Source organism: Alligator sinensis, unplaced genomic scaffold (genome assembly GCF_000455745.1).
Source record: "Alligator sinensis unplaced genomic scaffold, ASM45574v1 scaffold420_1, whole genome shotgun sequence".
Lineage (NCBI taxonomy): Eukaryota > Metazoa > Chordata > Crocodylia > Alligatoridae > Alligator > Alligator sinensis.
This window is the reverse complement of record NW_005842298.1, coordinates 255,967-283,414: the sequence shown is the minus strand read 5'-3', so window position 1 is coordinate 283,414 and position 27,448 is coordinate 255,967. Positions and strand designations below refer to the sequence as shown.

The following is a 27,448-nucleotide window of genomic DNA, read 5'->3' as shown; positions in this document are numbered from 1 at the left end:
CTGCTGAACTTCCATAGTGTGTGAGAGCTGAATTATAGAGCAGCTGTACTTTGAAATGATTGAGTCTGTCTTGAGTTCACAATTCAGCCACTTATTGTCAGATTGGTAGTCTTGAACTGAGAACCTCACCAGATCAGTCTGTCTGCTCCTCTGGTATGTAACTTGGCACATTTGTCTGATTCGCCATTAGTTCACACCAGTGGAAAGGTGATGGAACTCACTCTTCTACAATGATCCTCTCCCAGTGTATTGAACCTGATAGCCATCCATTTCCTTATGTTGTCTTTTCAAAATATTTGAGGGGAGCTGAGGGCACAGAAAAGAGATAAATACTGGCTAATGGCAGAAGTGAGGTGAGCAAGACCCATGCAAGTAGCTGTGTCACCCTTCCAGTTCTTTTGAGTTCTGACTTGGAACTTGAGGATAGAAAGACCTTACTGAGCAGCCTCTCCTTCCAGCAGGTGTGAAAGAGAAAATTAGCTGAAAGCACTGGAGAAGAGGGATAAGATTAGAACAATAGCCATAGGAAGATTTTCTGAGAACCCAGGACTGTTAAAAAAGGGGAAAGACTATTAGAATATGATTGGGACAAGCAGAGTTAACAGGAAATGGACAGGAAGATGATGTTTTATATTTAATGGACAGAAGGGACTTAACAGGTAGTTTTAACAAGGAAGAACAAACAGTTCATAGTCCATGTTAGGGCTTGGCTTCGGAATTTAAGTGTTGCCTTTGAATACTGTAACTCCTGATGCTATTTCAAGTGCTGGGCCTGTTTTGAGCAAAGATGACCCAAATTTTCAAGCCTAGAGGTGGTTCTAAGATATTAAATTAAACCTGGCTATTATAAAATTCAGCTAGTCATTGTATGAAGTGGGGGAGGTGAGCGATTCTCACAGAAGAATTACTGTGGAAGCTCTTGTCCTGAAGCCTGACTTCATAAGAGGGAAGAAAGGCGAGCTTAAGTCGTCATGATAGCACGCAAAAGATTGATAATTAGTTGGCTAATGCTGGAGGATTATTATTTATCAATAATAATAAACTATAGAAATAGAATATTCATCAATGTAAATAGACTATCTGACTCGGGGACACTTTGCTCTAAAATATCCTTTCTGGACTAAATAGCTGTAGTACATAACACCCTAAGAAAAAGGACAATAGTCAGAACATACATGCATGTCCAGATAAAAGTATAATTATAGACTGGCCTCTTGAATGTTCACAGTTCTATAAAGCTTCCCCTACCATGGAAGTTTGTTTGTATATTGTATCCTTCTTCCCTGCTTTGGCAAATTAGTCTTGTACATTTTAACTGACTTGTCCTAAGGAAAGACCTGCAGGATAAAGACCTTGCTCCCTTAATACCTCCTCCCCTGGTTACCGCATATCACCAACTTTCATGAGAACTGGAATTCTGACAGGGCTCTCTGGCATATCCCACATGAGCTTTTTTAGAAAAGCCTGTAGGACCAGTCAGATTATACTGTCATGGAAAAAAAATATCACAGTGCATTTCAGAAGACTAACTTCAAAAGGCTACTGTAATATCAAATTACTGAAATATCAACCCAATTCAGAGCTGCCTTTTTAGACTGTAGCTTCCTCAAAACAAAATCATTACCCACCTTGTATATTTAAGCACATGACTGTCATATTAGTGAAGTGTTGATAGTTAACACAAGACTTCAGCAGCCAGGCTATTCCTTTGGGTATGTGATACCCCAACAGAGAAAGCAATGGATGGGGGATGGCTAGTACAGGGAAACATCAGGCCATGTCAACACACTAGTATTTTAGAGAAGCCTTTGCATCTGTTTTCAATAGCAGCTTGACTCTGAACTGTGTGATCGGGAACATCTGTACAGGAACTGGAGCCAGATGGTTGCTATTAGGCAAACACTAACTTAAGAGGAGTCTGACTTAAGAAAGGTGGATCTTTTAGGTTTTCTGTAATGGAGACTTTTTAACTGCTGCTGCAGCAATACAACAATGAACTACTGTTGCAATATCAGATGTTCTATAAGCAAACAAATGCTGATCCTCCTTTTCCTCCCCCGTCTTTGTTTTTTGTTGTTTTTTTTTTTAAAGACAGATTCCAGGTCAGCAAAAAAAAAAAAAAAAAAAAAAAAAAAAAAAAAAAAAAAAAAAAAAAAAAAAAAAAAAAAAAAAAAAAAAAAAAAAAAAAAAAAAAAAAAAAAAAAAAAAAAAAAAAAAAAAAAAAAAAAAAAAAAAAAAAAAAAAAAAAAAAAAAAAAAAAAAAAAAAAAAAAAAAAAAAAAAAAAAAAAAAAAAAAAAAAAAAAAAAAAAAAAAAAAAAAAAAAAAAAAAAAAAAAAAAAAAAATGGAGCAATTTCAAAGTCATGTTCTAGAACATACACAATTCTAATGAGAAACTTAATGATGGCCTAACACCTTCTCATTATCAAAGTTGTACCAATTATGTATAACTAATTAATGCATAAACAGAATCTAAAATTAGATGGGTAAATTATCCATGAATAGACCTGTCTGAAGAATTTTGAAAAACAAATGAATATGCATGCTTAATATTAACTTGGTTCAGCCTATGGATCACAAACTAGCTACTGTGACCACTTCTCTAAATATTCATGATAAATTTGTGCTGCATAATTGCTATGTAATTTGCATACTACTGTTTTTATTCTCTTGGTCAGGGGTTGGCAGCCTTTTCCTGGCATGGGCAAGGGTTTATGACCTGGCCATTACTATGAGCCAGATATTTCTGCCTCTCCCCTGCCCTAAGCAGCTGCCTGCCAGATTCCCAACTCCTCTACAGCAAGGAGAAATTCAGGTACTGTAGAGCAGAGGGAATGCATGGCACAGCTCCATGAGACAGCCCCCTCTGGCATGCAGGCCATAGGTCATCATCAATAAATTACTAGAGTTGTTCAAATAACTTTGTACAGGTATTTCCTAACTAAACATTTTTATGCCAGCATTTGTACAAGATTCACTTGCATACAATATTTAGAGAATTAATAAAAAGGCCATCAGTGTGAATTTCTTTGTGCAAATTCTTAAGATGGCAATGCATAGCATTACTTCCGACTCTTGGTAAGGCAATGTTATTTAGCACTTTAGCATTGAATAAAATACTGGGATTAACACTTGCTACAGATACTTCCCATAATGAAGCAAGACAGTGTTTGATTTATTTTATAAGCATGTGAAAAAACAAAAATGAGGTACTTGGATAATCTTGGAGTTGTGTCCCTTCGCTTACAGTTTGGATAGGCCTCTCATCCTCACCTTTCATTCAACTGAGGGATCATTTAGAATACTGTTTGTCTCTGAATGCAAGGGGCATAAGTAATAGCAGAAATGAAGTGCTCAGCAATCTAAAACAGATGTGGCTGAGCAGGGTTACTTTACTCAGCCTCCCACAATGTATAGCTCTTGGCTGAAGGCTGATCCAAGGAAATATAGGCAATGCTACTAAACATACCTGACTTCTTAAAGTCCTATTCTTTTGCCATCATTCCCATCTCTGTTTCACAGAAAGAATGCATCATTTCTGCATCATGTCTATCCCATCTTGAAGGATAGGTAGCAAAAGGGCACAGCAACCCCCTTGGCTCCGCAGGGAACTTGCGGACCTCCTGCATCTAAAAAGAAAAACCTATAAAGGATGGAAGACTGGAATCGCCTCAAAGGAGAAGTGTTCTGCATTGCTCTGGACCTGTAGGGAGCGAACCAGGAAAGCCAAGGCTGCGACTAAACTCCAATTGGCTACACGTATCAAACACAATAAAAAGTCTGTTTTTTAGATATGTGGGGAGCCGGAAGAAAAGCAAGGGTAACACTGGACTCCTGCTAAACAAAATGGGACAACTGACACCTAGGAAGAAGCCAACCTGTTTAATGGGTATTTTGCGTCGGTTTTTCACCAACCCCAAGGGACTGCCCTGCTCAACACAGTACAGGACAGCCAGGGTGAGGGAGAATTGTTACCCTACATCACTGCAGACCATGTAAAGGAACACTTTTTGAGAGGCTGGACACCTCCAAGTCAGCTGGCCCGGACAGTTTACACCCCAGGGTACTTAAGGAGCTGGCAGGCATCATAGCTCAGCCACTAGCATGGATCTTTGAGAACTCATGGCACTCAGGTGAAGTGCCTGAAGGCACCCCATTGGCCTTCTTCCAGTCTATCTTCAAGAAAGGAAGGAAAGTAGATCTGGGGAACTACAGGCCCATCAGCCTGACCTCAGGGAAGATCTTGGAAAAAACCATTGAAGAGACCATTCTTGACAAGCTGGCTGATGGCAACATCCTGAGGTTTGAGCACAGGTTTGTTGCAGGTAGGTCTTGCCTGACCAATCTCATCACCTTCTATGACCAGGTGACATATCACCTGGACAGGGGAAAAGAGATTGACATCATATCTCTCTTTTCTTAAAAAAAAGCCTTTGATCTGGTGTTCCATGATCTCCTCGTGGAAAAATTGGCCAACTGCAGCCTTAGCTACATCACAATCCGACGGCTGGGGAATTGGCTCTGAGGTCAGACCTAGAGAGTGGTAATTGACGGAAGTAAATTATTGTTGTGAGCTGTGACCAGTGGGGTCCCCCAAGGCTCCATCCTTGGGCCTATACTTTTTAACATCTTTTTATTAACAATTTAGTCATTGGTGTCAAAAGTGGACTGGCCAAGGTTGCCGATAACACCAAACTTTGGGGTAAAGCATCCACACCTGAGGACAGGCTGGTGATCCAGGCTGACCTCAACAGGCTCAGAAAATGGGCGGATGAAAACCTGATGGCGTTCAACACTGAAAAATACAAGGTACTCCACCTTGGGGGGCAGGACAGGAAACCCATAGCACACTTATAGGCTCAGCAGTGCTACGCTTGCTACCATCATGGTTGAAAGGGACATCATCATGATTGGCCACAAGATGAATATGAGTCACCAATGTGATGTCACAGCTGGTAAAGCAAGCAAAACTCTGGCTTGCATCGATTTTTAGATGCTTTTCAAGCAAATCCCAGGATGTCATCCTCCTGTTGTACTCTGCCTTGGTGAGGCCACAGCTGGAGTACTGCATCCAATTCTGGGCTCCACAATTTAAAAAGGATGTGGAGAAGCTTGAGAGAGTCCAGAGGAGAGCAACACATATGACCAGAGGGCAGGAGAACAGGCCCTATGACGAGAGGCTGAGAGCCATGGGACTCTTCAGCCTGGAAAGGCTCAAGGGGGACCTGGTAGAACATCTGTTTACCAGAGTGCCCCAAGGGATGACAAGGTCGAACGGGCACAAACTCCTCCGGGACTGTTTCAGGCTGGACATAAGGAAAAACTTCTTTTACTGTCCGAGCTCACAAGGCCTGGAATAGATTGCTTCCAGAGGTGGTGCAAACACCTACTCTGGACTCTGTTAAGAAACATTCGGACGTCTATCTTGCTGGGATCCTTTGACCCTGGCTGACTTCCTGCCCCTGAGGCTGGGGGCTGGACTCTATGATCTTCCAAGGTCCCTTCCAGCCCTAGTGTCTATGAAATTTGCTGCCACTTGTGTAGCATGTAGCTCTGATAATTGAATGCCAAAATATAAAATCTAGGGCTTCTCTCCAATATTTAGAAAATCTCCATGATAAAGACTTTCCCCTGACATTTAGGTCTCCTTCTATTCCAGGCACTTCCCTTAACTGTTGCAAATAAATTGGCAATTAATAGTGGAATATACAGCTTCAGTAGCACACCCACACAAAATATTAAGTGAGCTTAGATGAGGAAAGAGTCACTTCTGCGACATTTTTTATGTCAGACACTTACGCACTTGGACGCAGGTGAGCAAATAAGTGAACATTCATTTTGATCACTTTCATGCAGTCTTTGTGCAACTGGCTTAAAGAACTTCAGTTGGATTGTATTGCTTTGAGTGTAATCGCACACTTGTGATTATCCCCCATGGTTGTTTCTTGTCATAATCTGAAGCTGTTATTCTTATTGTACAAGCCTTTTCCCTAAAGACAATACTGAGACAGACCTGGTTTGCTCTAAATGACTATTATAACCTGTTTCTATACTGCTTTATATATGTTCATTTCCAGTTAATAATTCTGACTAGACTGATCCCATTTATTTTTTTCTGGTCCTGTTAGCTTTCTAAGTGTTCTTGAAACAATAAAACACTGAAATGTTGTTTCTTTTCCCATTCCCAGCAAATAACAGTGAAACAAAATAAGTCTTCTCTAAGTGTTCAAACAGCCTGTGGCACAGGCCTAATTGGCTGTTTACACTGCTTGGTTCAGCTTTTGAGGGTGGTTTTTTTGGCTCTTCATTACATAATAGATGTTTGTTTCCCCCAAATCTTCTGTACACGTACATATCACTGATACTGAAATAGAGGAACCAAAGGAAAACACCTTAATCAGATATTTGCTTTTATCTGTAGGCCTAAATTCTTCAGCAGTTACTGCACTGGGTCTGAACCAGAAAGACCAAGAAGCAATGCACAACCTTGCTATCCTATTTACAAGCACAATACTGCTACCCTAACTGCACTTAGTTAGAAGTCTAGCCACTTCACTGGACTGGATGCAGACGCATTGACTGAATTACTTAAATGTCAGAAACCCTGATCAAAATGGCACCAGGTCCGCAGTGATCTCTTCTGTTCTCTCGGAGTGTCGGCATCCCACTCCCTAGGAAGGAACTTGGTTATTTTGTGTTGTGACGACAAGCTTTGTCCTTCCTCAAAACTCTCTTTTTTTTTTTTTTTTTTTCTCTAGCTGCTTACTGTATTTTCTTGTGTACCCCACACCCCCAAGTAAGAAAGGCACCTTGTTTTGGGAAGGCAGAGTGAAGAAGAAAAAATGTCCAGTCATGGCTGACTGCTGACTACAGGAGGTCCTGATTTACAGAGGTGGTGGCTGTGAGACGGTTAACTCTGTAACTTGAACCCTGAAGGGTGAACTTTTTCCCCCTTCTTCCCTGAAGTTTGGCAGAGGGAGAATCAGGGCAGCCATCTTGTAGTACTGTTTCCATACTTGCTTCTATTCTAGCAAAGAAAAATCAGCTTGCCTGCTTGACATGCTTCCCAGTTTTGAAGGGTTGATTATTTCTATTTTGCGGGAGGGAGTTAGGGAGCAAAGTGTGTATGCCATGCGAGTAGATATGTATTTCAAACTTGTGTTTCTCTCATTTAGGTTCTGCTCATGTATGAGTGACTTCTCACATCTGTCAACTTCTTGTGGGCAAGATGAATAATGGGGCTATACTTAGATGACAAATCAGGGCTAGCGCATTTAGCTGTTAGTGTAATAAAAGTAATTTATATCTTGCCATAAGTGTACTTGGATTAAAACTAATATCCAGTTATTGCCCTCTGTCTGGTTTAGCAGGTTGCAGTAACTTCAATAATTACACTTAGGCATAAGGATGGTGCATGTTGGTGACCTGTTTTTATTAGCAAGACTCCTTGCAGCAGGTCCCTTCTTATGTTATCATGGAATTCTGTTTGTGGATTTAAAAAAAATGGTAACATTTAGACATGCCTTAAACATGTCTTAACAATAATTAACCCCAGACATACATCTGTTAGTTACTCTGTTAATGTCCACTCTCTCGCCTCTCAAATTCTGCCTATTCTTTCTTTCTCTAGGCTCTAGCATCCCTGCTTGCCTCCAACCCCTGCCTGTACTCTCCCTTTGATTCCTACTGCCTCTGTCCTCCAGAGCCCCTTCCCTTGGTCTCTGCCATCTCCTTCTGCCTTAAGGATTGCCTTCAACCCCTGCAGGGCTGTTTTGTTCCCCCTGAGGCCAATTTTGGGGCTGTCTTATCCCCTTCCCAGTCCTCAGCTTCCGTTCGAGGCTTTTTTTCCAGCCCCTGTGGGAGTTAACCCTCTCCTGCCCAGGATGGCTGCCAGCAGCCAGGGCATATGGCATGAGGATGTCTCTGCAAACCTGCCCTTCAGCCATGACCTGCAAGTGCACGCCCTCTCCATGTCAGGGTGGAAGCCTGCACTGGCGCTCTGGTGGACCTGGGGGAATGTCAGAAAGTCGGGTACGCCTCCAGAGTGAACTCGGTGCCTGTCATCTACCTGAGCTCCCCTGGCCTGGTGAGGGAGGTGTGTGTGGTGGGGCTGGCGGTCTCAGAGGTCCACTACTTGGCCACCCCCGCTGGAGACTCTGACAGTGTGAGTGGTGGCCTCCAACATCCCCCCCCCCGCACCTGCCAGACCAGGACCTCACCAAAGCACTTGAGCCCCTGGTCCGTGGGGAGCAGGGACCTCAGGCTCAGGCATGTCCTGTCCTGCTGGAGGCAGGCGTTTATGCTTCTTGGGGGAGGGGGGCAGGGTCAGACCCTACCTCTCTCCATGACCTTTGTGGTGGATGGGAGCCTGTATGTAGTCTGCTTCTCCCAGGATGAGATTGTGTGCTGCGGCAGCGGCTCCCATCTAGCTGCCCAGTGCCCACTGTGGCAGTTGGCCAGTACACCGGCTGCTGCACCTACACAGGAAGATGGCATGTCCACCTCCGGTGCAGGAGCCTCATTGAAGGGTGGGGCTGGAGGCTCCTTCCAGCCCCCCTCCACCCGTTCCATCTGGGGAAACAGGCGCCTCTGGCATGAGCATCCCAGATGGCGGGGGAGGGGGGGCGCTGGGATATCCTCCCAGGCTCCTCCTATCTGTCAGGGCTGAAGCCTCACTCCATGGAGAGACTGGGGACTCCCCCTCCTGCCCTGGTCCCCTCTGGGGTGGCTGGTACCTCAGGCACTGACACCCCACTGGCTGCGGTGACTGTGGCCTCCTCTCAGCCACCCTCCACCTGCCTGATGGGGCTGTTCCCCCAGTGCCAGGGCTTCATCTGGTGGAGGGTCTGGGATGTCCTTTCAGTCCCCCCTCCTCCCCAGGTCCCAGTTCCATCTGGGGCGTCAAGCACCTCAGGCACTGGGGCCCTATCGGGCAGAATAATCCCCTCCACCTCCCTCCTTCCCCCCCCCTCAGTTGATGTGGCAAGCCCCAAGCAGCCCAGCCCACCCCCTTTGGGGAAAGCGCCTCCTACCCCTACTCCTAAGAAAGCCCAGAACAAGAGGTGGAAGGGAGCTTCCCAAGGAGCCCCAACCCCTTTAGGGCCTGTCTCTGCCAGTGCCAGGGAGCTTGACCCCACCCTCTCTGCCCCATCCCCCTCAGCGACCCTGCCACCTCAGGCTACGACTGAGGCTGTCCCAGCGGCACGGGGAGTGCTGGGCAACCCCTCGCCCCCATCCCAGGGTCCTCATCACCAAGAACCTGGCGGACACAACCTTGTAGCACCAGTATGCTGTGCTGGACCCCCTGCCGGAGCTGCTCAAAAGGACTCGGCAGCCTGCCCCTTCCATCCAGGGGTGGTGGAAGAGAACATTTTTCACACCTTCCTTGACTGCCCCTGGCTGCTCTTTGCCACCCTCAGTGCTGCTTCGGGCACTGGGCTGGGACTTTTCAGAGTAAGCATACATCTGCTCTTTCTCGTACCGGGCAGCCGAGTGGGGTGCAGTCGGCCTGGCCAACTTCCTGGTGGACCAGGCCAAGATGGCCACCAAAACCGGCTTGCCAGGATTGGGATGGACAACGCCCTGCAGCTTTTCTGCCTGCTGGTGCAGGCCCACCCCTCACTCGAATTCAAGCATGCTGTCCTCCAGCGGACAGTGCCTACCTTTTTGAGGAGCGCCATGCCAGGTCAAGAGGGGGACGCCTGCTCCTTGCACTGTGATGCTGCCACCTGCTCGGAGTGCGGGGGCAGGCCAAGGTCTTCGGCTTTGCCCGTGTGGGCCAACCCCTGATGTCTCGAGGTCCCCCCTGGCCGTCTCTGCTGTAGAACTGTATATATTTCTTTATCCCTCGTTTGTTTGTTTGTCTAGTGTGCGGGCAGGCTTTGCAGGCCATGAGCCCAGGCTTTGTCCTTGAGGGCCAGACTTTCGGGCGAACTTGTAGGGTCTTTACTGCCCCTCATTTGTCACCCTCCCCGGAATAAACGTTTCTAAAAGTCAAAAGTCTGTCTCTCTATAAATGGCTTTAAGGTAAAACTATGTTTTCTTATGCTTAAAACCATGATAAGGCTCACTTACTCCTAACTAAAATATGACAATACACCTGACAAGAAAGGTTCATGAATTCAGTAGCCCCAAAGAGTGTGTGAGCATCATATTAGAGTGGGGTGGTAGGAGATGCAATGAGTTCATCCTGGCGAATGTAGGCTGTCCAGGTTTGTGAAATAACCCTGCTGAGTGCTGCAGTATTAGTAAGTGCATACCCTTTCCTTTTCCTACAGCCTTAACTCCTAATAAATGGTGCAGAGTTAATTGGGCTGGTGTATTTGACTTGATAAAAGAAGCAGTCATGAAATAAACTGCTACATTGTTGGTGGTTCCTCACTAAAAGCCCATGTCTGCCTGCCTGTCTGAAAAAGTCTATAGTCCTGCATTTGTCCCTCTCCTGATCTTTTTCTTTTATTCATTGTGTTTATTCTTTGTGCATGTGCATATGGAGACTGGCTTGCTGACGGGTTCTAATCTTTTTAGTTTGATTCTTTTTTTGTACATAATAAGGTCTTTGTCTTGAATGCATAGAAATGTGGTGACTGACTTTTGTTCCAAACTCTGGGCTGAGTTTTTTGTCCTTAAGGCTCGATGTCTCCTTTCCAATTCTGAGATCTCTTCTCTCAGGATTGCTTTGTAATGGGTGATAAAGGAGTTGATGCAAATTTATGGCTCCCCTCCCCCACCTTTTTTTTTAAAGTCCTCTCTCTCTCTCTCTCTCTCATCCTTCACAATGTAATGACATCTTTACTATTAGGTTTCTTCTGTGCATGTTATTCTTTGTACCAAGTAACAAGATAGTTTCCTTGTCCTCATGTCCTGCCCTTGCTTTCATTGGCACGGTTGTTGTAGGGGCTTTATTTAACAGAAAGGAAGTTCTCTGCCAGTGCATGAGAACTTTAACGCTGCCTTGGACTAGGTACTGTTCTTGTTTTGGGGCTCTCAAATGTTGATGATATCAGATATTTAAGACAGCTAAAGACCTTCTGTGGCAGGGGAGCTCAAGTGGAAACTAGCTGGTCTCTCTGCTAGTCCAGTGTCATCCCCCATGTGTGTGGCTTTTTTTTAACTTTTGAGTTGTGCCTCTGTCTTCACTTATGGAACTCGCTCCTTTACAAAATACATTCCATTTCCTAATGAAAACACTTTCTGATGACTGGACTGTTTCATATTTTGGCAGTGTGTAAAATATCTGAGTCCACAGACTAATAAAATAAATAATATCCCCTAAACCAGGGGTGTCCAACCTTTTTGAATGTGGGGCCGGATCACGAACTTTTTATCACTCAGTGGGCCGGTAGGAGCAGGCACTCGCACAGCCTGTCCAGTCTGGCCATGGCCTCAAGGATGCTCCCACACCTGCGCGCCTGGGCACAGCAGCCAGGGGGACATGTGGGGACTCTACAGGGGGGTGCAGGATGGGCAGGGACACCCCCCTGCTTCCTCTTCCCAGGGCAGCCCAAGCCCAAGCAGCAGGGGTCCCTCCCTCCCCAGGGCCCGCAACTCGCCACCCCCAGCGTGATGTTTGTGGGTGCGGGGGGGATGCGGGGAGGCAGGAGCAGCGCCGACAGCCGACAGCCACAGCAGCTGCGGCAACAGCATCTCCCACAGGCCCGGCCAGAGCATCCCTCCAAGCCGGCATCCGTAACCCCTGTGCCCGCCCGCACACCGCACCACAACCTCCTCCAGCCCATGCGGCTGGCGGGGACTGGTGCAGGGCGGGGCCGGCAAGCAAATGAGGAAGGGAGGGGCAGGGCTAGGAAGGGACACCATGAAATGAGGGGGGAGGGGAGGAGCCGCAACGTGCCGGCAAGGTCAAGCTGACGCGGTGCATGTGGGAACCCTGTCCTTCCCCAGCCCTTCAGCAGCCATTAGGAAGCTACTGAGGGGCTGGGGGAGGGACAAGGGGTGAGAATGAAAGTAAACAGTGTTTACTTTTGTTTCCCGTCACAGCACCGCGGGCCTCAGAAAAAGTTTTGGTGGGTCACGTGGCAGCCCGCAGGCCGTAAATTGGACAAGCCTGCCCTAAACCTTGTAGCTACAGGGAGGCAGGAAGAGTATTACAACACCAAACATACTACCAACTTACCAACAACAAGGAATATGGAACTGTTATAACGTAATACACATTGTAAAGGAGTGACTTCATTTCAATACGTTAGAGTACTGCGGCATATTCACTATTTAGGAGAGACTGATTGTGCCTCCTGACAAAAGAAAGTCTTTCGGTATGGCAGGCACAAACTTGTAACTGTTTTCGCATGTTTGCAGAAACAGTGCTGGATTCCCCAAAGATGAAGAGCAATCAGTAGAAATTTGAGGGAGGACCTCTACCCTGCAGAGAGCTTCCGAACTTATTGGATTTGGAGCATAAACATAAAAACAAAACGTCAGATCTGGTTGTTTTAAAAGAATAAAATTTGCTTTGACAGAAAGTGATAAGGGCCAATAGTTTCTATGCTTCACAGGGGCATGAGCTGATTGTAGCTGGATTAAAAAACTGTTCCCAGGGTTCAGTGTTTGCATAGTTAAGTGTGTTAAGACAGTTCCTGACTTCTTCTGAAGCATCGAACTTCTGATGTAACACGAATGAAAATCCTGGCAGCCAAAAAAGCAGGTAAGGACCCAAGGAGCAAATGAACACACCTCAACCACTTGTAAGTGCAGCTGGGATGGTGGGTGACACAACCTTTGTCAAATCTACACTGCCTTTAACTGGATAATCCTCCTTGGACTTCAGGGCCCCAGTATGTTAGCTGCTGAAAGTGGGTTGGTCACACCTGAGCTGGAGCTCTGTTTCCAGCTGCTTGAAGTGGACTAATTAGGTTGATCAGCACTCTGTCACTCAGACATACATTTGAAATGATGACAAAAGGGCATTATTAGAGTGGCTAATCAGCGAAAACTGTCTTGTAAATAAATAAAACCCTAACCAAACACACGAACCCCAAATCCCTTTTTTTTTTTTCTTCAGGCTTGATCAAGGCATATTAAAATATTCAGCTTCTTGGACATCTGACATAATCCTCTATTTCTTTGTTTAATCTTTAGGACACTGCATATACAGCTGGGTTGGTTACGCTTGAGTGTCAGTCAGTGTTAACCAAAGAGCCCCAACTACATATACATGCTTAGGAGAATCATGATAAACAGTTCAGTTCAAAAGAGAAATCTATACCATGTATAGCTCAATTGATGGGGAGGGACTACGTTACATTTTTATGAATATAGGAAAGATTTATCCAATGCCCGCCAGAAAAGAAGTGATACTTCAAAGATCCCCACTTATGACTTGGGAGACATGGTCTTGAGTATCTGCATTCTAGGATGTCTTGCTTTGCTTACATAAAATCTCTTTTAAAATGTGAAGTTTCTTATTAGCTTGTAGAATGCAGAGATGACATCTTAAGTGCTTATATTTGGAAAGTAAACCTTTAATGAAAAAGGAGATGGACAAAACAACTAGAAGAAGTATGACTTTGATGTCCTTTTTTTAATAAGGAAGCCTTGTCAGCAGGTAAATTTTAGAAGTAACTGGACTAAGAAATTGGGTATTGTGGTGACTAGACACAGACAGATTTTGCAAGTGATCTATGGCATCTGAAGGTCTGGTGTCTCAGGTCCCTATGTTGTAATGTTTTACTAATATGTAAGCTGTGCAGCAATTGGAAATGTCCTGTACTGTGGCAGGGATTTTGAAATCATTTGGTATAGGGACAGACATTCAGAAAGCAGAAGCCTGAACTGATTTAATCTTTGCAGGTGAGTCCTGTGGGCTGTGCTGAGGGTGGATGTGGAAGGGCCAGCCCAGGCTGGGCTGCAGGGGATGGGCCCCTTCCAATGGGCTGTGGCTGCAGGAGCTGTACAGCCAGACTGCTTCCAGCTCCCCATGCCCAGGCCAGGCAGGGCTGTCATGGAGCTGCAATTGACTAGAAAGGGCCCAGAGGGGCCACCCTGGGCTAAGCCATGGGGACGGGGCCGTTCCCAACTGGCTGCAGCTCCATGACATCCCGGCTGGCAGCACAAGAGGGGTTGCCTGGGCTGACTCAGAAATGCCAGCAGGCCCTATGCCTGGCAGCTGCCTGCCACAGCTGTGCCCCCTGTCCTGTGCAGCACTGGGCAGCTACAGCCACACCACAAGCTGTGCACTGGCTGAGGCTGGCAGGGCTGTTCTGCCTCCCTCACCTCCAGCTGCTGCCACCGCTGCTGCCCCTGCTGCCTCCTCTGCCTTTGCCACACCGCTCTGGGTGGGCAGGTGGGAAGCTTCAGCCCAGAGCCCCACAGCCCCAGCCCAAGCTGCAGGAAGGGCAGGTAGATGGCGGGGCCATGGTGGCCAGCTCTGGCTATGGCTCTACCCCTGCCACTAGAGTGGGGAGGGAGGGGAATGTCTGACATGGGCTGCTCCACCCCAGCCACGCAGACCCCAGCTGCCGGGGGATGGAGGGGGAGATTAAATCCCCCATCCTCTCCCCCTCTGCTTCAGGCTGCGGACGTGGACAGCTCTGTCTCCCTGCTACCACTTGAGCAGTTGTGGGGGGGGGTGCCTGATGCACCTCAGCCAGGCAGACACTGGCTGCAATCCCCTGGGTGGGGATCCTTCCCTGATCCCTTTTGCCTCAGGGGGCCATGCCAGCCTGGCATCTGGCTACATCCCCACTCCAACTAGAGAGCAGAGGGCTGAGGCCAGCCCTGCTCACTGGAGTAGACACCATAGCCCAGGGCTGCAGAGAATGCTGGGATGCTGGGGGACTCAAATTTAACTTAAACCAGTAAGGGATCTGGGACAGAAGTTGCATAAACCAGTTTGAGCTCAATCAGTTAAGTCTGGTACTACATTCAACCAAGGTTTATCTCGAACTGGTTTCGGCCATCTTGAAACTGGTTTATGTGCAATGAATGTCTGTTCTGTTACAGGTTTAAACCAGTTTCTGATCACTTAAACTGGTTTATATGTAAATTCTATCCCTGGCCTTGGTGACCCAACCCGTTTGCTTTTCTGTTCTCTCAGCATTCCAAAGTGAAATGTGAAGATCTTTACTGTTGTCCTATAATAGGATCAGTGACCACTACGAAACAAATATTGAAACCTGGCTTTGATAGATCATTAATACATAAAAATAAAGAAACTAGTAGATAAGCTACCATCTGAACAGTGGCCAAAGGGCACTGTGAAATGCTGTAGTATTTACTTTGCACTTCGGTAATACTCAAGTATTACTTGAATGTAAAGTGTCTCCCCTTATTAAATTCTTCATTTTATTCAGCAGCAACCCCCAGAACTGCCAACCTCAAACTCCTTTTTGTCACCCCCCGCCCCCACGCTCTTTGTGCTGAAGCATAAATGAACAGAGCTCCATTTGTTTACCAGCATCAGCAGTAATGTCAGCACAGCAAAAGCAGTGAGCCTGCCTCCACAGCTCAGGGTGAGAGAGCAATTCACATTTCCAGGAATCATGTCTTAACTATCTACTGCTTCCCAAACAGCACAAATGTTGGTTTTGTGTAGGTTCCACATCAATAACAATTGGGGAAAAAATGTATGTACAGAAAGAAAGAGAGAGAAAAATGGAAAGGATGATGTTTAAAAATATATCCAGGACGCAAAGGAATGCTCCACGGGTTACAGCAACATTTCAAACAGTCTGAACTATTTGGCAGCCACTGTTGAAATTAAACTAGGCCAACCAACACTGGAACAGACCTTTCTCCCGCGCACAAACATGCTCATGTTAAAACTTCATACTGATCTTTTTTTCCCCTCTTTCTTCTTTGTTAGGATCTTCTGGGTCACAGAGTCTAGTTCCTTGCTATTTCAGGCTGCTATGTCATATATAATCCCTTTGAACTTGGCCCCTTAAGTTCAATAGCTATTTTTCCATTCCTTATCTATACAGAACAGTCATATTTCCTCTCAATTCTCTCTTTGCTACAGTAGAACACTACTAACCTGTTCCCATGGGAGAAGCTGTTCATATCCCTTCATCCTAGAGGCCCTTTTCTGTACCTGTTCTAGCTTGAGGTCAGCTTCTTTGTATATGGGTAATGGGAACAGCATACAATACTTCAGATGAGGTTTCCCCAGGTCCTCGTACAATACCACAAATACCACGTGATCAATTAGAAATATCAGATAAATTCTCTGGGATCCTCACATTCAGTCTGTCCCATATTGTCTTCGCAACGTACTACCTGGAATGGTAGACTACATGGCATTCTCTGTTAGTGCTTGAGGGCACTTGTACGTGTGACAGGGGCCTAGTCTTCACAGTTTTAATCTATGCCCTAAATTGAAATGGTGGGTTTAACTGAAACCCACCATTTCAATTTTTCCATCACGTTATGGCAGGGGTCTCAATCCTTTTTTTTTTTTTTTGCCAGAGCCTGCCACCATGGAGGAAAGGACTGGGTCCTCCTGCAGCTCAGGAGCTGCTTGGCCCACCAGCAGCTAGCACCCTGGCCACAGAAGAGGCGGACAGACTCCACCAAAAAAAAAAAAAAGTATTGGGCCCCTAGCTGCTTCTGCCTTCAGCAGGTGCCTGCTGAAGGCAGAAGCAGTCAGGGGCCCAATCCTTTTTCTCTGCAGCACCTGCCTGCTTCTCCTGCAGCCAGGGGGCAAGATGACAGCTGCAATGCATCATTGCAGACTAAACTACATCCAGATGTAGTTTAGTCTGCAATGATGCATTGCAGCTGTCAGCTTGCCCCCTGGCAACCAGGGGGCAAGCTTGCCCCTACATCCAGCTTGCCCCTACATCCAGATGTAGTTTAGTTTGCAACAATGCAAACTCAATTAAACCCCCGCAAAACTGGCATACATGTAATGTGTGATGCCATTAAGCCACACAAATGACATTTTCATTGTGTGTACATTGTGACAACCATCATGTATACAAGCACCTTGAGATGCTTGGTAAAGGACTATAGTACACAAATCACTTCCTCCTCCAAAGGCATTTCTTTGGAGATGAACTCATCCCAGTTGTCCTGGTAACCTAGGATCTGAATTCACTCTGCTGGGCCACCTAAAAAACTCACTGACTCCAGAAACTGTTAGCTTAACTAATTTAAATGTTTAGCACTTCATCATAGCTGCATTTTATAGATCAGTGGTAATGTGAAGCTTAACCATAAGTAAAGACAACCTAGGGCACTGATTTGGATTGTGCTACATGACAACATAAAATTAAAATGTTTGATTTTTGTCTCCTCGTGAGTTTATCAAATACCCCTACTTTTTTACCTAAAGCTCTAAGTTCTACAGCTTGAGGTAAAAACCTGATCTGACCACTATGTTCGACCAACAGTTTTCAATGCCTGTTAACTGTACTACAGAGTGTGGTGTTCAAAAGTGAAGTGCATGATGATGATGATTTCAAAGTAAAGCTAGTTAGATCAAATTCAATTTGTACAGGCCCTGCTCATCTATTAACACTGCTCATCCTTGACATGCCTTTAAGTCCAGTTATGGCTTTGAGCAGAGATCCAACTGAGCAAAATTGTAATATTTAGAGCTAAGGCTGAAATGAGTAAGCTCTGCTAACTTGTAAACATTTCGAAGATCCCTAGTACTTGCAGTCAGTTTGTTGGAAACCTGGGGAAAGCACACTGAAAAAGACACTGGCTTTACAATGAGAAAAATTTCAGTCTCATTATGGTCTCTCAGCACTTCGCTTCAATTTCATCTAATTTTGCAGGTGAGAAAATAGCTCTGGTCAGCTATGGGGATAAGAGAGATTAATGGAAGGATAAGGAGGCAAATGAAGAATTTCAGACAGCAATAGAGTAGTTACTATGACTTTCATTTGCAATTTCCTAGAAAAAAGTCAAGACAGCAGGTGCTTGTCATGTGCCATCATTCAGGAAAAAAAGACTTGATACCTTCCATTACCTAGAATTCTGCTGAGGCATGAGGAGCCCTAGCTTACTGGCAGTGAAGCAGCAGTTGTATCCACATCTCTACCAGGTCTGCACCTATCTGCACTGAACAGACTTATCACCAGCTAAAATACTATGAGATCAGAAAGGAGAAAAATGTCCGTACTGTGAGTTTCCTAGATACGAGTGCCTCATCCCATAGCAGGAAGGGGAAGACTGGGACTTCTGTCAAACCAAGATTCTGTTAGAGCAAGCTGTTGGTTGATTATAAGCTGGTCAACAGCCCTCTCCTTATTCAGAGAAGTACTTGAGCATGTGGTTAAACCAGACATGTGCTTCAAAGTCAATGGCTACAAGAGGATTGAACATTAAATGTGTTATACATTAAGTATCCTGCTGAAGCAGGTCTCTTGTTGAAATGAAAAGGCCTTATGAAGGGTGACCTCAGTGCATCCTTATCATTGCAGTCCTAATTTAGTTATTGTTTAACTAGGACCTTATGCTCACAGATGCTCATGGAAAAAGTGATGGCACATGTATGTGGGGAACAAGGAAAGGGTGAGCTAAGGTTAAAAAAAGCGAAAGAAAGAGAGGTGAGCTCTATCCTCAGGCAGAGCTGGAGATGGCCAGGGAGTGTCTATGCATAAGTGTGTAGAAGCTGTGTAGTGCCAAGGAAAACTACTACACAAAAAAGGCTTCACATTAGCTAGCATAGAACATCAAAGCACAAGACAAGGCTGAATGACACAACATGTTTTTACTTGTAAATATTTAAAACAAAAATGAGATGGTAAAATACTAACTCTGTAATAAAGATTCACTTATTTGGGTTCCACTGGACAGCCAATAGTGCAGGGGTGGGCAATTATTTTAGGTGGAGGGCTGCTTACTGAGTTTTGGCAAGCCATAGAGGACCGCATGACAGGCAGTCAAGGGCAGATAACTATTAATTTGCTAAATTTTTTAGGGGCCCTGCCGGCTGGATAGAATGGCCCGTGGGCCGCATTTTGCCCACCCCTGCAATAGTGGAAGCCAGGTCACTAGTTGTTGTGCAACATCAATCCACAGCTACACAGGGATTGTACACTAAGAATGGCTTGAATTGTGTCCTATTTTCTATTTTTATTTCTGGTTTCTGTCTTTCTCAGTTGGAGGATTTATTTTCTCTACAAAGAAGCCACAAAACAAAGGGATATTAAGAGGGGACTTAAGGATTAATCTTATCTAGCACAAAAAAGTGCAGAGACACTACTTGATGTTGGGTGTCATGGGACATATGCATTATTCTGTATGGAGAGCAAATGTGTTACTGATATTTAGGAGCTCTTTTTTGAAACAAGCTCCTGTATTGCTGCAAAACAGCAACTGTTGCAAAGATGGGGTAGACCCTCTTTTATCTCTGAATTCTGTCAACAGCGAGGTGAACAGGTGATTATTGTCCTAAATTCTATAAAATTATCACAGCTAAATAAATGCCAAATATTGCCCTCAACTCCAATCCCAGCTACTCTCTTGGATAGTTTATCTTACTACTTTACTTTCCACAGCGATACTGCAATTTTCTTTTGGAAGTTGTTGCTCAAATAACAATTTTCTTTTAAATCGTGACTCTTAACATTACCTACACTTGAAAAAAGGTCAAGGAGATTAGTGAGTCATGATTTTCCCCCACCCCCACTTCTAGCTTTAAAACAGATTACTTGTCAGCACTGGTTGGATTACTTCAACATTCCTCTCATATTGAGCTTGATTTCCCTCTTGCTGTAAACTGGTTTTCAACCAGCAGAATTCCATAGTCTACTTCTGACTTACAATACTAAGTGAGAGAGATGGATCCACTATTCAGAAATAAAAGGATGCCTCTGTAATTCCCTTGTTATGGTTCATCCTAGTTTTCTGCCCCACAGTAGAAGGTTTGTACTGCTACAGTATATTAGGGTATTAGCTCACTGGGTTTTAAGGCTTTTTTTTTTTTTTAAGATCCTCCATCTTTTTCATCTTAACCTTTCCCTTCTTTATTGTAATCCCTCCATTCCTTTCTCTCCTAAATTCATTAATACCTGGACAGCAGCAGATCTCATATCTCCAGAATAAAGCAGGGACTATATCCAATCACTGGGCTCTCACATAGATGCACACCTGACTTCCAGCTTGGGTTTCATAACATTAAGCTGATTGTGTGCTGTCACTTACTGCTTATATTTTATTACTTTATGGCTGTATCCACCCATAATAATGGGTGCTTTGGAGACTGGCAAAAAGGGCATGGTCAGATTCTGAAGAGATAGTTGTTTGTGCAGTCCCTTTTGCCCTAGTGTTTCAAAAGGCACCTAGAATTTAATGTAATGAATGTCACGCAGATTGCCTGCTGTGACTTCTCTCATAAATCATGGTAAGAAAGGAGATCTTGATCTTTCTCTACTTTTAAAAAGGGGAGGGGGGAGAGGGAGGGAACTAATATTCACTTCTTAGGTACAGATGGTGTTTCCTAATTAGATCTATTACAATGATGGAATATATCCTAACCAGTAGACCATTGATTTAACCTTGCAAGGCTCACATAAGAAGACAAGATGGCGAATGCTTGAAGGGTCGTCATGCCTCATGCCTTGAAATAAATTTGATTTAACAGACACTCATTTTGGCTTCCAAGTATATAAAGAACATCAATGCAGACATAATTAATTCACTTAAGGCCACGTTTTCAAATAAATGAGGCCTGAGGTACATGCACAAAAATATCTGTGCAGCAGCATGACTATGCTGGCAGATGGATTTGCTACGGCTGCAAGTAAATAAGGGTGTATGTGCACACGGTATGCTAGGTCCCTAACTAACAGTCCATGTCCACATGCTATAATTCATTATGCAATTGTTTGAGGAGTCACACTCATGGCTCTTGGCCCCTTTTCCTTTAACTATTTTGCCCTTCATATGTAAATGTGAACCAATGTGTGCTGGCTAAGAACAACAGCTAGCACCATTCACTTGATGCCGAAGGGCATTCTTTTCCTCCAACTCAAACAACACAGTATGAGACCAGTTCTTGCGGGAAAATGCACTCAGTGGTAGCAAGTAGGAAGCGTTTTGGATTAATACTTGAATATTTTCAGGGTCTTTAAAAAAAAAAAAAAAAAAAGTGAATGCTGATTATGGGTTCATCTATGCTGCAGTCTTCCTGTGATGATACTAGTGATACTGGCATAGCTGTGTTGGCAGAGCCCCGCGGTGCGAATGCAGCATATGCTGACAGAAGGGTGTAGCATATGCTACACCATCTCCCAAACAACATAAGTTGATCTTTAACAGTTCTTTCCTATTGCCACAGCTGCATTCGTGCAAGTCAGAAGCCAGTACATGGGACCTTTTCATTATCTCAGCCAACACAGCTATGCCAGTAAACTCTGTCCCGCAGACAAAGCTTACATATTCTAAAGCAATTGCTCCCAAACAAATGCAGAGTAAAGTGACATCTCCCTAAACTTTCTGGCAAATATTTTTAGTGTTTCAGCATTTGTTGCAGCAGACAGAAAACTGACCTGAATCTTCCCTGTGGTTACAGCAAAAATTATGTGAATGAAAGCCATTCTGGGAACAGCTATGAACAAGAGGTAGCAATGGACTATTTTTCTTTTTTTTAGTAGGGACATGTGGGTAGAATGATCCAAAAACTGTTTTGGTGGAAGGATAGAGCGGTGAACTGGAAATCTACCTCTCTTCACCCACAAAGGAGCCAAGAGGTTTTGCTGAAGACAGTGGGAAAGGAAGGGAAAATGCCCTTCATTTTCAGGAACTAGGAATATGCTCAACTTCATCAAATCTACGGGGTTGCAGGATTTGGGCGGGGACTCAATATTTACTCAATGGCTTTGTATGAGGGGGAGTATGTAAGCAGGAAGGAAAGCAGGACAAGTTCATGGGATGAATTAGAGGTGGCAACTGTGAGTGAGGCAAGATTAGGCTGTCTAAACTGAAAGACTTCTTGGTGGGACACTGGAAATAGGAACCTGGTGTGATGAAAGACTAGGATTGGAAGTGATGGGCTGGAACGGTTTGTGTCTATTCCAAATGCTTCCTTTGACCCTAGGATGGAACCCAGGATCCTAGAGTCTCATCACTCACCTTCTATCACCAAGTATTTTATTTATCTGTGTGCCTTGTCTTCCTCTCCTTGCTACTTATAGAGGAGGACCACCTACTACTATTGTAAGTTACTTTGTGGTTGGCCCAACTGTGGTGGATCTATAGGTTCCAATCCTCCAGATATGTCATGCAACTATACTGCATAACAAAGCTGGATTTCAGGAAAGTTCTGTTTTTTCCCTTTAAAAAAAAGTTATTGAACATATACCTGAATTAAATTAACATCAACACTGCAAAGCTGAGGAAGGCATATGCATTTTGGTTATGTAGGACTGGTGGAGGCCACCTGGGCCACTGAATCCTGCCCCTTCCTATCACAGGCAAATATCATATACTTCTCAAGCCCTAGCTTAAAATTACTGGAATGCTGGTTTAGACGATATCTGGAAATCACCTTCTAATTTGGTGATAACACAGAGTACTCTCTCCCTCCACCCTGCTCCTCCATCTCTGCATATCAGATCCCAGAATGTCATGTCAAACCCCAAGAATGAGGAACATCTAGCTAACCTTCTTAAGGAAAAGTCTGATTTTTAAGTGACTTGCCTGATATTTCATAGGCTGGTGAGAGAAGGACTATATAAAATTTTAAAGTAATGTTGGGTGTCTTTCCACTTGGAAATACACATCAGCTGAGTAGAAGTAACTTGTCTTTCCTATCCACTCTATAGAGGTATAGGAATAAGTGAACTAAACCGCTTGGAATCTTAACCAGGGTGGGGACTGGCACGGAGTTGACAGATGAAGCAATTATATCAGTTCAGTGTGATCCATGGTTGAGAGAGGAAAATTTTCATTGCTCTATGCCCACTGGAATTCAGTAGAAGAGGCAAGAATAGAATTCAATTGTTCAGGGCTGTATTCACCTGCCTTAACTATGAAACCATCCTTACCTCTGGAACAAATGTGGCAGGGATCCTATGTTCCCATTTACTGCATAATCTTGAGTCAACCCCAGAACAGGTCCAATTTACTTAATGAGGCAGGGACATGGAAAAAAGTGTGGTTATCTTGTAATTGAAAACCATGCTATAATGCACATTAACAATGGAAATTAATGGAAGTTGCCTAGGATCTCTTCATTCAAGCATTTCTTAGGTCATGTGCTTGTGGCAAGCTTAATAGTTTTAAATTTAACTTGTAATAGTAAGGGCCAGATTCTATTCCACCTATTCTAAGTGGATTTAAGCACCTAAATGATTCTATTCCACCCTTTTCAAGTCACTGAATATCCATTAATGAATCTACTCTTAAGACTGAACCACAAAAAGCAGTGGGGAGGAGAAGGATCCACCCACATTTGTATCAACAGTTTATCAGGGACTTGAGCAGAAAGGAACAGAAGAACTGCATTTAGATGCCTAAATCCATTTACATGCCTACTAAGTGGGGAAAAAAATCAGCCGTTCGATGCAGGCCAGATTAACATTTCATAACTTCATTCTTTTAAAGTACCCGGCGTTACTCTGGAGAGCACTGGGGATGTCAAGTTGCTTGTTTTCCCTGGCTAGAGGCTCAGTCCTTATGTGAACTTCCCTTGTTGATCTTCTTCAAAGTAAAACAAACAAACCAAAAAGTTTAGGTAGTGAACCAGATGCTGGACTGGTCACATCTAGTTCTTCACTTAGGCAAGTAGGGTTGGAAGGAATCTCATGAGTTCATCTAGTCAAGCGCCCTACTCAAGGCAGGATCATCCCTGACTAAATCTACTCATGAAATTTATATCCCTGGAAATTTTCAAAACTTCTCTAGGTGTTTTTCTGTTTCGGTGTTTGTCCACCCTCATAAAATTCTTCTTATTCTCCAACTTAAATTTATTTTGCTGTAGTTTGAGGCCATTGCTTCAAGTTCTGTCCCCTACTTGCACATATTTTAGCTGTAAATGAGCCATGAGATGGAACTAGTCTTATTTTCTTTTGGGAGACTTTTCCATAGCTTAGTACTAGTCAATATTAGGGGTCTTTTTGTTTTTGTGTTTTGAGCTTTAATTTATTATTATTATTATTCCACCCTTTTGCTCCTGGCTATGTGTCTCCTCCTGTAGAATAGTGATCTCACTATTTCTCCTTGAGAATTACACCCTTGAAACAACCACAGCCCTTTTTTGATCTAAGCTGTACATGCTTGGTTTTATAATTATTCCTTCTACATAATTGAAAAAATTGTCTTAAAATGTGCAATGTCCTCAAAGCCTGAAATATTACTCATTAGCCATTTTTTCTTTTCAAACATTCTAAATATTTTAATATGCAATCACTTATTAAAGAAGCAATGGAAATGAGCTGCACTAAAAATCTCTGGCTCTACAACTGAAGTTTTCAAGATTAAAGGCTTTAAAACTTGTAAAATACCAGTATGCAGCAAAGATGAAAAGGGAAGTGCATGGAACCAACCTCTCCACGAACAGCCTCATTGTGCTATGATTACAGAAAAAGTAGTTCCTTTTCAGTGAGTTGGTTAAATGCTAGCCAACACTAAGAGATATGGAAGAGGAGTAAATATGGGCTAACCTGAATGGGGCAGGAGGCAAACTGGTAAATGACTCTGATAAATTCAAACAAAAATCCCACGTTTTGGGGTTAGTATCCATCAAATATTATCAGAAATAAGACAGCCTGCTTGTGCACTCAAAAATCTGCCCTCATTTCTATAAATATAATCTACCTGATAGGTAGATACCCATCAATAGGTGAAGGGTAGCTGAAAGGCAGCTCCCAGTGGTCTTTCTCTCTCTTCCTTCAGGCCCATGTAAGCTTGGAATAATTCCACTGAAGGCAATGGAGTCATGCCAGTGTCAGGTTAGTATAATTAAGACCAGACATAAGCATGAGTTCACTGCTTCTAATTTCAGTTATTTAAATGAAGCCATATTTGAGTAACTAAAATATGTGCTATAGACAAAATACTTGCAAGTTAAAACCTCAAACTCTGAGGGAGCCTTGCTGAACCACTGAATGTATTCAGAAATGATGCTTCAGATGCTATTGCAATAAAATAAATAACTGTTGACTACCATGATCACCAGCAATAACATTCTCTAACGGTTATTTCTACTAAATATGAAACAACAAAATATTTTTCTCATCTAAAAAGATAAAATATACTGTTTTTCAGGTTTCATATTGTGCTGGTTATGAGGAAGTATTAGAATGTTTTTGTTTGCTTGTGTTTACTACTTAACCATTTATTTTCTCCAGTACACTTTGTCAGACAGCAGATGCCGACACTTCAAGAGAATACTTTTCTTAGTAACCGAAAAGCTTGTCTTGTATATATAATTATTCTTAAGAGCTATTAATCAGGAATACCTCCATGTAGAGACAATCTCTGAGCTAATATGATACACAGATACACTCTAATCAAAATAATGGCATAGACCTGACACAAGAATTAGGAAGTGCAGAGCTGCATTTCAGACATTAAGTTCATGTCTCTTTGCTCTATAGAACCCCAGTAATTCTTCTGTCTTCTAATTAGTTTTTTTTCCTTGTTACAAAACATGGCAACAGAATAGAACTGCACAGCTATGGGAGTATCATGTCCAATGCAGTTTCAGGCAAACAGAAGGAAACTGATGACCTAGTTGCATATTAACAAAGAGGGAGAGGAAGAAAGAAATGCCATGCATTTCGAAGTGTAAAATGACAAAGGTACCCATAACACCTGAGAAAGCAATGTTCAGTGACTTCTTGTGGTTAGAGAACTCAACTAACCTTTTCCTGGCACTAATGAAGCCACAGATGATAATGCTAAGACATGTTTGTGTTCAAGCAACCTTAACACTAGCAGATTGCAAGTATCAGAAGTGTTAGCCACTAGTCTGATTAATGGGTTAGAATTCACTGAGCTCAAGACAGTTTTTTTGCATAGTTGTGTTGGGTAATTGCATGTTGTGAAATGGCACAGCAATGGAGCTCAACCTAGCAATAACATTTTCTTAAACATTATAATAATGTTTCTTATATATCAACCTTTTCCTTTCCTTGCATTACTCTTTAAAAAAAATAAGAAGATAAAGACTGATTCCAGTAAATATACTAAGTTGGCATTGGAGGGGAGTGAGAAAGAGGTTTTATATTAATAGGATAATTTTTATTCAATTAGGGGTTCAATTAAGTTCCCATGGATATTCCCTTTTTTATTTTTCAGACACCTTACATTTATGTTTTACAAACTCTAGGTATCAAAATACCCTTGTTGGTACATACCACTATTTTATAGGCAATAAAACTTGGGATGAGAGAGAAATAAAATGCCTCATCTAAGATGGAACCAAAGACGACTTAGGGTTCAAAGATTTCTTTGATTCAAATGCAAGACATTCTTTGTCAGGTCGCTGATGGAGTTGTGTGTGTTAGCTAGAGGGCTGCAAATGATGAGTTCCCTGGGATGATGTTATGTTTCTTGCACAGGTTTAAGAAGAAACTGTTGCCGTGTAATGTGGTCTCTATTTTCCTTCAGGTTGTAGATTATCCATTATAAGTGGTGGATTTGCCATCTTCCATGTTCCAGTAGTGTAAGAGTGGTGTTGTAACCGTAATGGTCCAGAAATTATCAGAGAAAAGACCTGACGAAAAATGTCTTGCATTAGAAAGCTTTCCTAAATTTATCACAACTACACAGTTGGTCTAATTTAAGATACCACCCCAAGAACCCCTTGCCTCTTGCATAATTACTGGACCATTGTGGCTACAACACCATCTAACTTATGAAGTTATTTGTCAGAACCAGTTAAAATCCACATTTCCTGACTCAAGTACAGGTGCACTGATATTGAATCAGCACTGATATAAAAAAAATTGTCTGTATTGGAAATTGACCTGATATGGCCAATAATTTGGCCAATAAATGGCCCGTCCATGCACGCAGCTGCAGCACAGCACATAGGCGACAAGGCGCACAACCCGGCAGCTTGAAGAGGTGCGTGCAGCTGGTAATTCTGGTGTGGTGGAAGGGGAGGTGGGAGGGGGAAGGGAAGGGGTCGGGGGGAGACCGATCAAGGCCCCCGTGGTGAGGGAGGAGTGGGGCTGGGGCAAGTGCTGCCCAGCCGGGGCGGGGCAGGCACGGGACAGAGCCGCAGCTTATCCAGGGGGCACGGGGAGGGGGGGTGGCTCCCATCACTGCGCGCTGTTTGTCTAGGAGCCACTGGTCCGGCGGCTCATCCAGCGCTCACCCATTCATCCGGTGGCTCCCGCCGCTTGTCCGGGAGGGCACGAGGTGGGGGCGCTCCCAGATCTGCATGGGGCTGGGGCTGTACCAAGCTGTTCCCAGTGGGGCAGGGCCGGGCTCAAGGTGGGCAGCAGCGGTGCTGGGACATGGGGGATGGGGAGGCTGCAGCTGGATGAGCATCGGACAAGCTGCCAGACTAGTAGCTACTGGACAAGTGT

The 27,448-nt window shown here is 43.9% G+C and overlaps 1 protein-coding gene across 4 annotated transcripts in view; it reads right to left on the bottom strand.

The window, feature by feature from the left end:
• The window catches only part of ANKH (ANKH inorganic pyrophosphate transport regulator), a 169,373-nt gene that overhangs the window by 131,298 nt on the left and 10,627 nt on the right, over window positions 1–27,448 (bottom strand). The window lies entirely within an intron of this gene.